Below are 15232 nucleotides of genomic sequence, written 5' to 3'. Positions count from 1 at the left end.
TCATTCCTGTGTGTGCACAAATTATGTGAAAGAGTGCCCTACTGATCTAGCTTCACCTGACTATTTGAACGATCATGTAGGCCAAAAATTAATCACAATAGTCCTTCAGGGATTCCCCACTTAGCAGGTATTGTCCAGAGATGTTTCCTATTTTCTGTGTTAAAAAAGTGGCGGACAAAACAATTGAAGCCACATAGACAGAAGCATAATTTTCGACCGCGCCAGCTCTTGCAAAGACCTGAGGGCAAAGCCATTCAAATTGGTAGCACATTGTTTCCTAAAACTTGTTTGCCATTTTCTGATTCTGCCCATCTCATTAGCCCAATGTTCCAGATGAATCAAAAGCTGTGAAGCGAATACCTTGCTATCAGCATCCAAAATGGAAATAGGATGATAGCGCTTGGAGTCAATCAAGAGCTTTTTTAAAAAAATAGGGTCTATATGAGAAGTCCTTTTTGAGATAGGAAAGGTTTCACAAGTCACTATTTGTTTAAATAAGATCATCAGAATAGTTGACCAGACTACTGGATCTCCTTTGAAAAACATATTAGACAGTTTGCTAGGTACCAGAGACCTGGAGCCTCATTACAAGGCTGGTGGCAAGGGGTTAACGGCACCGGTAAGGATGCCGGTGCCGTTAACCCCCTACCGCCGCATTCCGAGGTCCCTTAGCGAGTCCCACTAAGGCCGGCTGGTTTTACCAGCCGCCCTTAGCGGGAGCCGCTACGGGACCAGGGAGCTAATAACGGGCCCGCTATTTGCGGGCCCGTTATTAGCTCCTTCCCCATTCCCATTCAGCCCTATGGGGGCTCGAATGGGAATGGGGAATGGTTTTCAGAATGGGGATTTACCGGGTCCACCAAGGTTGGAATGACCCGGTAAATCCCCATTCCAACTACCCGGACCCAGACACGACTTTGGAGGCAGCCATGGTGCTAATAGCACCATGGCTGCCTCCAAACTCGTAATGAGGCCCAATACGTTTAAAGACGTTTGAAGTCATCTTGTCCCCTCTCCTCCTCAAGGAATCAGTTACTGTAGCAAATCACTTTGCTGTATAAATTGATGAGACAAGTTAGATGTTTAAGACAAAAAGAAATCACAACAGTGCAATAATTGATACATTGGGCCTCATTACAAGCTTGCCGGTCCAGATACAACGGTACCGGTAAGCTTGCAAACTCTGAGTTGTGCTGACCTGGCGGTATGAAAGGCACCCGCGAGCACAGCATTTCAGATGCACCTGGCCGTTGCTAACAGGGCCTGTACATCCACCTTCCCCATTCCCAAATAGCCCTATGGGGAAGAATCTTTTCTGACGCCAAGGGATGGGCAAATACCAGATCCGGCAAGGTCATAATGACCCGGTAATTGCCCATTTCTGGGCACTTGAAAAAATGCAACTCCAATGGCAGTCGTGCCTCTACCGCCAGGGGTTGTAATGAGGCTCATTGTCACCCTGAGGAGTATAATAGCAATACAATAATATGCTGAAACGTGTCAGATTATATGTTCGTGGTCTTATCAATAGATATATGGACTGAGGTTTTTAGAGATTGGTGAGAAGATATTTCAATAGCCTTAACACCCAAATGTTAGAATACATTACTGATTTAGTTTTGCATATATCACAACTTGACATGATATAATGCATACAGGAAGAGGATTTACAGAGGGATATCTTGTCCACCAGAGCAAATGAAGAAATCCATTAATTTAAATGTGTTTGTGAGGTATGAATTTGCAAATCACATATTCATAATAAATCTGTATGAACCATGATTCAATTGTTTGGATTAGCATGTTTTTAGATACATGTGTTATCTCTGTCCAAGAGAACATTCGTTTGAAGAACTACAAATGTAATAGATATATTGATTCTGAAAAAACGTAGTATGAGGTGTGAAAACCTAAATACTATAGAAATAAGTCCTCTCATTTTAACTTTTCATAGCTTATTTTGGAGTAATGCCAATATATAACCAAATAGAAAAACAAAAATCACATTATACAAAGAGTTAAAAAGTGTTAAAAGATGCTCAAGGCCATTTTTTGAGGTCCATAAAACCTGCATGAATTTGTTGATACTAACAAGAGGGTGTCGTCTGAACAAAGTGCTGAGGTGCTGTTATCTGCTAACAGTGGGGAGGAGGTGGACACTTCTATGTGTGAGGTGCTAATAATCCTCTAACAGTCTCCAAAAGCTGAGACGCTGACTAAAGTATTTGTCTTGACTTCTATGCAAATGCACCTTGATTCTTTTATTTCACAACCTCAACTTTTTTCAGATGTGGCTCATCCTTTAAATCCTGTTCACCGCCAAGAAACTAGTGTGGGTGAAGATGGAGACATAAGGGTTCAACCGCAATCAGATGGGAGGTTTCTAGATTCTTCTGTTGTCCCACCAGTTGAATCAAAGTTGGATTCTTATGGCATTGGAGGCAGTGAACGGCAGGAGAGTGTCTACATGGGAAAGGCACGTCTAGTGCTACTGGTCAATTCCGATCTGAGGACGGGCGAAACCCAAAGGGCCTTTACAGGGTCTATTCAACACCTGGGTATTAAACCGGCCAGGAGTAATAAGCCCTCTGTTTTTTCTAGCCAGAATAAGTTGTTGGGTGAGAGCCTCCTTCCTGAAAATAGTTGCTTTATGTTGAATAGATCTTGCATTTGGGCACTTGTGGCCAAATTGCCAAACTTTAGAGCTATTTCCACGAAGGACATTGATAAGGTGGATTTTACTGACTCTATTAGAACTGATTCAGCTGTTCTGGATATACGTTCAAAAAACATTTAAGATGCCATTCTCAGGGAGTTCTTGCCTCTTAGGCAATTGGGTTACAAAATGTCACCCTTTACATCAGCTCCAAATACTAGGAATCTGCCTGGTTATTGTGAACAGGTACCTAATGAGTTACAAGAAATTGTGATCTCATTAAGGGGTGGGGTCCACAGTTCTAGGGATGTGCACATGGTCAAGGGTCATTCCATCCCGAATGGGGACTACCCTGATTGGTAATGGTTAGCAGGGCCTCTGCTGTCAAACATAAGACATAGGTCCAGGATTCCACATCCTCATCTTTAGTGGTCTGGAATCTTTGAGTCTGGTGTCCTGGAAAAGTTGCAGCAATTTTCATCTTTTCAATAATCCTTCTGCAGGGTTGATTTTGAGAGCTCATAAGGTCATTCTACTGCAGGAAACATGGCTGACCACTTGCTCAGTCTTGGATGGTTATGCTTTTTCTTTTCAACTGGCTTGAAAGAGCAAAGGTGGTTGGCCAGCGGGTGGCCTCATGATTCTTATCAAATCATGTTTGTGACTTGAGTTAGTCAAGTTTTTTAATATAGTAAAAGAGGCGTTAGATCTGGAACTTAAACTGGTCACCTCGTGTGGCACTAGATGTATGCTGATTATTCATTTATACTGGCACATTGGTGTTTGCAATTTGGAAAGCTTGTTGGAAGTTCTTACTATTTTTATTACTGAGTGGATGGAGAAGACTGAGGGTGGTTTTCTGCTGGTTGTGGGGGACCTTATTGCAGATGTGTTAATGTCAATAGCTTAGACAAGGACTCATCAATCCTTCCCTCTTTTAAGAACATGAATACCAAATGTTGAGAGGACGGACCAAACCTGATTTGCATATGGTCTTTTCCCTTCTTTATTGGCTTGGCAGGTGAAGAACGATGGGCTGCAGGGTTGCCCAGAGCAATGCCAGAGTTTAAGGTTAATTTTAAACCTTCCAGCCATCACCTCTTGTTTTTTGCTATAGTCACCCCGAGTGGGACAGGTATGCCCAGACGTGGGTCCTCTGCCTGAGGAGCCTGGAGACCCAAGCTACTCCTCACTTGGGGATGCTTGTGGTTTTCTGCAGAAGGGATGTGACCTAGCACTTTGGGCTGGACTGCCTCTTTTGTGGTGGGACCAAGCCCGATTTGCATATGAATATTTCCCCTACTGTAATGGCTTGGCAAGTGAAGAATGATGGTCTGGAGGGTTGCCCAGAACAATGCAAGAGGTTACAATTGATTCTAAACCTTCCAGCCACCACCTCTTGTGTTTTACCAAATGTCTATATGGCATTAGCTGGTCTGTTTGTTTATCTGGTCTTGGCCTGTAGATGTTAATCGGAGCGGTTGATGGGGATATCCCCAGCCAATTCACATGGCATAGGGATCAATCTGATTCAGTTCTTGAATATATTTATGTTGATGACTTTCTATTGCATTGTTGTAAATTCTTGAGAATCTCTCATTCCTCTTGGAGCGACCATCATATGTAATCAACAGAATTTGGGGTTGATATTTTTATGGGACAAGTGTGTGATTTTCGGAATTTGTATGTTAATCCCAGAAGGAACCAGATATCTTTGAATGTCCACTCTGTAGCACAATTTAAAAAGAACCTCACCCAGACTTTGAGTGTAACCACACTAGCTTGGAAATTTAACATTTTTAATTTAGATAATCATAACAATGTTAAGTGAAAGTTCTTGGATGTTCAGTGTAAAGTGAAAACAGGTGGTGTTCTTCAGAGACTCCTTACAAAATATCTGCATGCCTGCAATCCAATTAAACTGGGAATAAAGGGTTTTAAGGTCTACGATGAGAGTAATTAAGAGGCAGGGTGGGGTCGATTTAGTCTCTCATATTGCCTCGATTAAAAATGCCAAACAAGAGTATAAAAATTGGGCAAGACTTCAACGTGCTCGCCTGTTTCAAAAGATTCTGAATTTATCTTGCAAATCCTCAGATATAAGAATGCTGCATGTTTTTGCAGAGTCATTAATGGCTTAGGGTGGTGTCAAGCAGAGAAGCAAATGAATGCTTTCCTCGACAAAGTGTGGGTTGATCCTTTTGTAGCCTTGTATGCATCTGAGGTTTTTACTGACCAGTTCGGCTCTGGTATGTTGTCTTCCTTGGGGGACATCTGGTCGTTGGAGTTGACCAGAACTGCATTTTTGAAAAAAACTCTAATATTAGCAACTCCAGGGGCCTCATTCCGAGATTGGAGGCAGCCATGCTGCTAATAGCGCCATGGTTGCCTCCAATAACGGTACCGAGTCCACCCTCATTCAATGGGGACTTACCGGACCAGTCGGACCTTTGCAGGACCGGTATGTCCCCATTGAAAATACTATTCCCCATTCCCATTTGAGCCCCATAGGCTCAATGGGAATGGGGAAGATGCAAATAACGGTACCTCAGAATAGGGCACAAAGGGATTACCGGCACTGGTGTCCTTACCGGTGCCGGTAATCCCTTTGCGCAAGCCTCAGGATGAGGCCCATTGTGGTGAATACAACAGAATCACAATAAACCTCTATGGTTGTGGTTATGCAATCTCCACATGTGGATAATCTGAAATGTTTGCATGTGGTAAATGGTAAAGACTGTTAAAGAGTGCAGGATAAGAAGAAACACACTGTTGCCATATGCATATTACCAAATATATTTTTGCATCTACATCCAGCAGAGAATAAATACAAAACTCAAATATATTCAACCTTTACTAGTTCACAGACCATAGCAATGTGTGCATATGAATTTATGTAATATGGAGGGATATTTATAAATTGTGCCCAAAAATTCCATTAGCTGAAATTGCCCTAATATCCCTTTAGCACACGTGCACCAATTGCATGCAGGGAAATGTTGGTTCTAACAAAATCATAGTAAGAGATACCCCAAACCCAATCAAGTATGACATGCTCAGCAAAAACATGCCTGTGAAGGACCATTCCTTACCTGCTCGCCCTACACAATGAAACCCAAATAGTAGAAGGTCTAATAGACCGGAGTCAAGCACACCATGCAAATACCATGCAAGCCCACCTCTTGTACTGGGCCAACAAAAGTGTTACATAGCCATCTACCCATGCTGCTATTTCATCACAGCACCAGGTCTACGAGTCATACAACATGGTAGCCAGAGAAGCACCGTGCAAGTCCGACATTGAGCCATTCATGTACACAGCGATTGACAAACTCAGAGGTCTTCAGATGAAACGTATGTCAAGCATGTCTAAAGACTGTGACATGCATTCCTTGCAAGTGCCCCCAAATCCAGTTACAGTGACACAGAAGTGACTCCCAGCCCCATGCTGACATCACTAGGATTAATCACCTGCACTTCATTACAATGGCCACAGTCATCACATGAATTTAAACTCCTGCAGTCAAATCCATCTGCACCATGTCAGTTCCTACCTGTATCCCAACCCCGCAGCACCATTCACGGCTAGTGGCAGGTAAACTCACTTCAGATTAATGCATTTTGTAAACCCCATGTCAAGAGGGTCATGCTCACGTCCACCTCTTTAAATCTACCTGTACCTTTGCCCACCCCAATTGCAGTATCAAATGGGGTTCTAAACCACTAACAGCATGGAAATGATGTGCTATTAGTGCCAACATTTTCAGACAAGGAATCAGATGAGTTCAGTGATGAGGCTCCATACAATATTGTCAGGAGTTTTAGTGGGATTTCATAGGGAGATGAGCCACACTTAATCCAGTGGAAGATAGGCCAGATGTGGCATGGGGAGGATCCCCTGGTCACTCCAATGATTTCCTATCCAGTGAGCAGGAAACAGTCACATGTATCATCAGAGCATTTCAACCACCCAGGTACTCCTACATGTGGGAATAGTTCTTCGAAAGAAATTTCGCAAGCAACAGAAACAATAGCACACACAATCCCTATTATGGGAATAGAGAAATTAGCCTTATGAGGAGAATCCCCACACCACCTGTGCTATGCAGACATTCAGACAAGGAAGTAGTGAAACATCAGCTCCATGTCCAGAGCCAAAAAAGCAGGCACTTCAGTGAGAACACCTGATCTCCAAAACCAAGTTGGCAGACCACACTATTAACGCTGTGGACAGCTATCAACTTTAGAAAATTGCTGCAGTACCAGGATTAGAATGCTCAAAAAGGGAGAAGCCAGGACATTAGTCAATAATGTATTGTTTTTTTAAGAACAATTTTATGAAATGAGTGATCATGAGATCCATAATGTTTATCAGAATTGATTTTTATGAAATGTGTGATTATGAAATGATTTACTTTGATAAACATGTATATAATGGATGATGTTATGAAATATTATTATGAAATGTATGATGTGCTTAAGGTTTTGTTAAACAAATGCACAATACAGTAAATAAATAAATAAAGGGAGAAGCAATTTGGTACCATAGTTCAAATGCAACAGCAGGTGTAAACACTTGTGCGAAACCCAGCCAATGGTGAGGTAATAAGGGAATATAAAAACCTGCAAGGAATGCCATAGTGTGAGGTTGTTTGGAGGAAGGCAAGAGTATATTTCATAGAGAGTTGGTGTTAAGCATAATTGAAGAGAGAAGATGATTGAAGAAGGAGGGGAGGGTGCAAATGAGACTCAATTTGAGAGGCAGAGAATCATGTGGTGGGAGGGGAGAAGAAGGCAGTGGTAGAAGTGGGAGGAAGCATCAGGTGACAGGAGGGAAGAAGAACATCATGGAAGGAGGAGTGCAATATCAGGTGCCTGAGCAAAGAGGAATGGGTTGAAATGGTGGAAAGGACCTTCAGGCAGGTGGGGAGCAGGTGCAAGTGGATCTGGGTCACCTGGCCTAATCCCCACCCACCTGTCAATCACTTTAAACTGTTGGTGCCTTCCTGGTTACTGCTCTTTTTCCCTACTCAAGCCTCTTTTCCTCTTTTCCTTGCAATTGGGGAGCAGGTGCAAGTGGATCTAGGTCACCTGGCCTAAGCACCACCCACCTTCTTAGCCCTGCCTCTTCCTTTCTGCCCTTAACCCTTAGATCAAGGGCGTGTTTCGCCCGGGCATCCGAATGCAAAGGGCAGACGAAGAAAAGGGCAATTCCTGTATGGATCTGATCTGGCCAGGAGGAACCAGGGCCTGAACCCCTGCTCATACAGCAGGTAAGCATGCACCAACATGTGTTTTCTCCCTCTGTCCTCACAGGCCATCCTCACCATCATCAGGCAACGGCAACGGCAATGTCAACTTCTGCGGTGCTGGGAAGAGGACAGGTGATCCGTGGCACAGTAAATTGTGCATTTGTAAAAGTTTGATTCTTGTGCCGCAGTGGGGGTGTGCCCGCTCCCCATCCCTTTGTCCCAGTTGTTTCCTTGTTTGTTGGCCCTCCCCCCTCCTTTCCTCCCACAGCACTCCCATTGGTTGGCAGGCCCTTTAAATCAGCCACCCAAGGCACCCCCTGCTGTGGCAGCCCCCTTGGTCAATGAGCAGAGTCGAAGGACAGCTCCAGTGGTGTCTACCGGTGTCCGCCGTGGTCGCACGTAGCTTGTAGCCGTCGACCTGCTGCGACTGATCAGGTAAGTCGAATCTGGCTGTGTTGTATTATGCTGTGCTCAAAACATAGAATTTTTTCCCCCTTTTCGAAAAGTCGAATCTGAGTCTGTTCTATTGTGCCGTGCCCGAAAACACAGCCATTTCCCCCTTCTAGGAAAGTCGAATCTGGGTGTGTTATATTGTGCTGTGCTCAAAAATGTACCCTTCTTCCCCCCTTTTGGGAAAGTCAAATATGGGTGTGTTGTATTGTGCTGTGCTGAAATACTTAGGCCACAACTTGGCGTGCAGAATTTGGCGGGTGAGCTCCCTTGCTTCTCTAGCTGTGTGCACTCCCTGGCATCATCATCATAGGTCCCTGCATCCTGTTCCGTTCCCCCTCTTGTGCATTTCCCTTCCTTCCTCTCGCATCTCACCCCTTCCCTCTTCGATCTATTGTGTACTATTCTGACACTGTCTCATGCCCCACTGTTTTTCTGGCATTACTTGGCATTGCCTGCATTCATCATCTAGGTTTCTGTTGTGTTCTGTGTCTTGTTGACTGTATTGACTTGGCATTTGCTCTCTACAGTTCTTGATATTGTTTTACTATCCACAGTTTGTGCCATCACATTGCAATTGCCAGCATTCTTCACATTCTAGGTTCCCTGTGTTTTGCTTTTGGTCCTGTATTGCTTCTGCATTTTCTACCTCCAGGTTCCCTGTTGTGCTCTGCCTTTGTTCTGTTCTACATCTGAATTCTCTACTTCTAGGTTCCCTGGTGTGCTCATTTCTTTCTGATGGTTCTGTACTGCATCTGATTTGTAGGTCCATTGATCTTGTTCTTTGTTTTGCCCCCTCAATTTTGTGTGTTCCACTGTGCCTGCCTCCTGTCTGCACCCACCATGCGCAACCTCGCCTCCCCTGCCTGGGTTCCCTTATAATTACCACCCACACCCTGTTTCCTCCCTGCAACCCACTAGGGTGCTATCTGTCTCACCTATCTTTTCTAACTGCTTTTCTGTTGACTATCCTATCCCTCTCACTAAGTCTGGCAGGAAGAAGCTCAAGAAGGACACCCTATTCTCCAAACCAGACCTCCATATCATTGATACCTATACCAGTGCTTCCTCCAGACAGACCCTTACCAACATACTATTTGTCCGTGCCTCTCCAGGCCTATGGACCCCCCACATGAACTCTGTTATATCTCCTTTTTCCTCTTCTCCCATTAATGGTGGCACCCAGTGGGGGGCACTCCTGGCCCACTTCCACTCCTCTAAGCCCATCCTTAATGTCTACTTAAATGGCACCATCTTGGTCCAGTGCCCTCAGGTCAATCTCCTCCTCTTTGATAGATGCTTCCCGCACCATATCAACTTCCTTTCCTCTCCTGCTATCCCTTCTTACCCCTTTCTGGCTCCTCTGCCGGCTCTGCCACCTCCTTCCTCTGCCACCTCTATGGCACCCCCTGCTGCTTCTCTGTCCACCCTGTTGCTTCCCTCCTCTGCCACCCCTGTGGCATTCTCTTCTCCCTCTCTGACCACCCTGCCTTCTCTTCCTTCCTCCTATGCCAATCCTTGGGCACCTACAACACTTCCGCAGGGTTTACTTCCGGCATGGACCCCTCACCGGAAGTCCTTAAAATGTGGCAACCTGCTCCACATCGCTACTCTTAACTCTCGTTCAGCTGTCAAAAACTCCTCTGACATCTGCCATCTCCTGGAAGAGCTTGATTTGGATATACTCTGTCTCACCGTGACTTGGCTCACAGCCAGCTCTGTCCCAAGTTTCAACACTCTCCTTCCCAATGGCTATAAAATCCTCTCCAAACCCAGAACTAATCATCCTGGTGGGCAGGTAGCCTTGATTTTCCCAGAGTGGATCCCTGCTTCTATAACTCCAGTGCAGCACTACTGCACCTTTGAATGCCTTGTCTGCAGTCTCTGTATCTCTCCTGGCCTCTCTCTCACTATGGCAACTATCGGCAGGCTGCCTGGCCAGGTCACCTTCTTCCTCTCTGAGTGGGCTGACCCCTCCGCCTCGCTCCTTGCTTCTACCTCTCAACTTCTCCTCCTCAGAAACTTGAACATCCACCTGAATGCTACCAGCCCTTCTTCAGGATTCTTTCGCAACCTCTGCGATTCTCTCAGTCTCTCTCTCTCTCTCTGTTTGTTCCTCTGGCACGACTCACTCTGCAAGGCACACCCTGGACATTCAGATCTCCTCAGACAACCCCTTCTCTAGCCCTCTCACCACTCCTCTCTCTTGGAGCGATCACATTCTACTTTCTTCCCACCTCTCTCTCTCTTCCATGCAGGTCAAGCCGACTCCAGCACTACCACCTACCTTCTCGTCATCCGACCCATGGAGCGTGTGTCAGTTGAGAATTTTGCCACTAATTTGTCTCCTCCTGCCGTACCTTTGGCTGGCTCACACGCTGACACAGCCCTCTCTAACCTCCATCTCTCTAACACTCTGCATGTCTTTGCCCCTGTCATAAGGATCCGCTTAAAGCCCAAATCCAAGTGCATCTCTTGGTATGATTCCGACCATGCCGCCCTGAAACGCAAGAGTAGGGTGGCGGAGAAGAAGTGGAGGGCATCGGGTGCCGCCTACTCCAAAGGCAGTACAGACTCTCTGTCCCCTCTAAGAAGAGAGCCTGCATCTCTGTGGCATCTAACAACTCAGCTGTTACACTCACCTGGTCTCTGCGGAGGCGTTGGGGCACAGTTGCAGCCCTCCGTGGAATTAGATCACCCTCTTCAGGTTTTGTCCCATGCGAATCAGCTGTGGGCGGTGACAATCAGTGGCACTGCTCCTGTGTGGATATGGGGAAAAGTGAGTGCGCTGATAGGTGACTATGGTATCTCCCTAACCCTTCGACCCAATGTGTGAATTCAGTGGGCACATACCAGCCCATTAGGCTCACCTGGTAAATGTGAATGATGAGCTCTCCATCCTGCTGCTTCTGGCAGGGGCGTTTGTTAATGGAATTGAGTTCCTTCACTGATTCCTGTGTATTAGTCTAGTTGTGTGGGAGTGACGGGTCGTTTGGGCCCCACTCATGCATTCAGTACAATGTGCATCTCTTGTTCAACCAACAATGGGGGACGCTTCCATTGCCCTTATGCTCATGACCAGCCCTCATGCTGATGATGGCATAGATGGGACTGTTGCAGAGACACTTGGCATCCAATTTTTGCACCCTCAACTCCATTCTGGACTAGGTCTCACTGCGATAATACGAAAAGGCTTCTCTCCCCTTTGCAGCGCGTTTAAAGGCGTTATGGTCGGAATCATACCAAGAGATGCACTTGGATTTGGGCTTTAAGCGGGTCCTCTTACCCCTGCTGTTGGAAAATGACTTCCTGTGTAACCCTGTGTCCCGGCAAGGTATTCTCTTGATGTACCAGATACGCGACCCTGCCATGAAGCCCACCTCACTGTGCCCCCAACCCCAATCCGACCTCTGTCACAGTATATTGCACTCTAGAACTAACAAACGTCAGAATGCCCCCTAGTTTCTTTGATGCGCCCAGACCAACCCCATGAACAATGTTATCCCAAGGGCCAAGACCCCCAAGTCCTGATAATCCATACAAGTCCTAATGAATAATGGTGTGATTATAAGTATACAATTTATAGGTTATGATGATTTGCTCAAAGGAGCTGTAGTGATTGTTATTTAGTGCATGTTTAATGGTAGTATCGCATGTTAGATTAGTTAGTGCCTGTCCTGCTTCAACGCGACCTGACCCTCACCCCGCCCGGACCTTGTGACGCTCACCTCCCGCCAGTCGAACAGCCAATCCTGAGGGAGCAGCACCTACACATCCATAGGCAACGCAAACTTGTGTCCAACCACAGCATACTTTGTAATCTTTATGTTTGCATCATTGATGACGATTTTTGCTCTTATAATCAATTGTACGTGTATTGTTTGCCAGAGCGCTCTCGGGAATCAGAGTTCTCTGGATGCCAATTTTTACATAAAAGACAACTAACTCTTGCAGCCTGTTCTCTTAGTCTCATTCCCCGTTGAGGTGTGTCTCATTTCTTTGCATTGCAGGTTTGAGAGGGGGATGGGCCTTTACATTTAGTGACCCTGATGTGATTGGGACATGTGCCCCGAGACCCCGTGCCGTGCAGCAAGATCTGGGATGCCCCCCATCGAAACCATCACCTCCACGGTTGACCAGTTTGTGCACACAAACGAGAGGGTACAAGGGATCCCGTTTGCCAAATACCCTGCTTAAAACTGCTCGCCAAGGCAGGCCACGGCTTGGTTGGGGTGCGGACCAGATTGTGGATAGACCGTGAACGGTGGCTCTCGGACCACCCGACTGAACACGTGAGTACCGGTTGTGAGACCTTCAAAGGAGAAAAGAGAATTTGGGAAAAGGGGAACAGATAGAGGAGTGGGTAAAATTATAAAAGCTGGGATAAAAGTTTAGGGTCTGTGTGAATAGGGTCACTGAGGCTTTTTCTGATCTACCCTTTATATGACCATTAGGTTTTGTGGTAAAAAGAGGAAAAGAGAAATAAGGAGCCTAGCCCGAACAGGGTAGAAGGCGGTGCCACGTATCATTGTCTCGTTCAGTGCAGGGAACAAGTTAAGATAAAGAGAAAAAAGTAGGAGTCTCATATATTTAGTAGACTCAGCGTAGTAATTTAGAATACTCTTTTTCTGTGTGAACAGAATTCTCGGAGAGGTAGCCAGAGGGGGCTCAGAGGTGGGGAGTGCATGAGAAAACAAGAGTGAGGGGCAATAAAGTAAAATAATTAAAAAAGGGGAATAAAAGGAAGATAGTTCATGTTACATGTTCTATGTGTTATTGTTATGTCACGCGGGAGACGGGGGTCTGCCGCTCTCTTCCCCTCCTGGCGAGTCTATCCGCGCATCTGCTTCCGGGGGCTCGCCGGGAGGGGAGTGGCGGGCTACAGGGCTGGCGGCCTTCGGCGCATGCGCGGAAGGCCTCTCTCTCGGCTCCGCGCGTGCGCCGTGGGCCGAACTCATCTCCCTAGCGGGGCTTGCTTCTCAAGCCTCGTTATGGGTCCGCCGGCGTCCGGAAACGGAACGGCTTGCGTCCCAGGCCTTTCGGGCGCCGGCGGCCCATAAAAGAGGCCGCAATTCACAGCGAGTCGCGTCTCAACGCGGTTCGCTTCGCTCGCCTCGTTGTTCCTGCCTCTTACTTACCTGCGGCCTGTCCTGGGCCAGCTTGCCTCCTGCACTTACCCGTGGCCTGTCCTGGGTCAGCTTACCTTCAGTCCTTACCTGTGGCCTGTCCTGGACCAGCTCTCTTCCAGCCTTACCTGTGGCCTGTCCTGGGTCAGCTTACCTCCATTCCTTACCCGTGGCCTGTCCTGGGTCAGCTTACCTCCATTCCTTACCTGTGGCCTGTCCTGGGTCAGCCAGTCTCCAGCCCATACCTGTGGCTTGTCTTGAGCCAGCCTGTCTCCAGCCCTTACCTGTGGCCTGTCCTGGGTCAGCCAGTCTCCAGCCCATACCTGTGGCTTGTCTTGAGCCAGCCTGCCTCCAGCCTTACCTGTGGCCAGTCTTGAGCCAACCTACCTCCAGCCTTACCTGGGGCCTGTCCTGAGCCTGCCTGCCTCCAGCCCTGACTTGTTGTCGGCACTGGGTCTGCCCATCTTCAGACTTACCCGGGACTTGCCCAGTACCAGCGAGCCTCCAGCTGTTCTCTCTCTTCCTGTTCTGCCTACCTCCGAACCTAATCCTGCAAACCTCTGGAACTATCAGCACCAACCGGACTTTTCTATCAACTGTAATACCTCACTGTTACATTGGTTCCGGAAGATTCATGATATCTACAATCGGCTCTACCAGAACTACAGTATCACCAACCTGAGCCATCAATCCTCGAGTCACGCTCATCTGGCGAATACTTATCGTGACATTGGGGGTCGGTCCAACCTTCACCCAGTTCCTCTTTTGGGTGGTGGAGGGGCTGATTCCTCGTGCCGCTAATTCATCAGTTCCTGGACTCCAGACTGGCGACTTCAGCAAGACCAACCACCAAGATTACAGGTACGCGGTCCTCTCGGGCCGATCAGCTTAACAGTTATATGTGTTAAACTGTTACATGTTGGTTTGTCAGTAAGTACCTCTATATTTGTGATTCGACAAAGCATAACAGTTAATGAGAGATATTGGTAACGAAAATTGTGATTGATGATCAGAAATAGTTCAAATATTGGAGAATAATTAATATTCCATGTTGAACATAACTTGTGGTTCCAGCAAAAGGGTGTAAGTAAAAAGAAATGTTGAAATGTGTGGTGTCAAGAGTTAAACAAGATTGAGTAGAGGTGTTGCAAAGATTGTTAAGTAGTTGACAGTGCATTTTTCTTAACAGAAAAAGAGGTAAACACAAGTAAGAAAAAAAATATACGTCAACATGGGATGAACCACACCATTAGCACATATTTGTCAGCATCTCCCTTTGTATAGTGAGAAAATACAAAAGTATCATGATCATCATGTATCATGATGATGGTGAAAATAAAAGGACACAGTGTACTATTTATCTGGCCGAAGGGAGGGTCATTTGATAAAAGGGTATTGGATCTAGTATCTACACACCTACTCGCAAAATACAGGGGAAAGTAGTTGCAGAAAAGAAGAGAGGTGCTAGATTTGTGGCGAATGTTCGAAGTAGCACCCAGTGGCGAGGTAAGTAAGGACACAATGATTGAAAAGAAGGAGGGTCAGGAGGGAGGAGATGAGGCCACAGGAGGTGAATGTACGATAACCACGATAGAGAATGACCCCACAAAAATATACCGTTACTAACAAGGCCTGCGGTAGTATACATTGAGCCTCTGTATGTGCCAGCGTGCACCACACCCGCTACCCGGAGAACAACATCAGCCAGGGCCCCGCCTCCATATGAAACAGGTGGGCTATACAGCCCA

Source organism: Ambystoma mexicanum, chromosome 10 (genome assembly GCF_040938575.1).
Source record: "Ambystoma mexicanum isolate Mex_15411 chromosome 10, UKY_AmexF1_1, whole genome shotgun sequence".
Lineage (NCBI taxonomy): Eukaryota > Metazoa > Chordata > Amphibia > Caudata > Ambystomatidae > Ambystoma > Ambystoma mexicanum.
The sequence above is the reverse complement of the archived record's forward strand: the minus strand, read 5'-3'. Positions refer to the sequence as shown.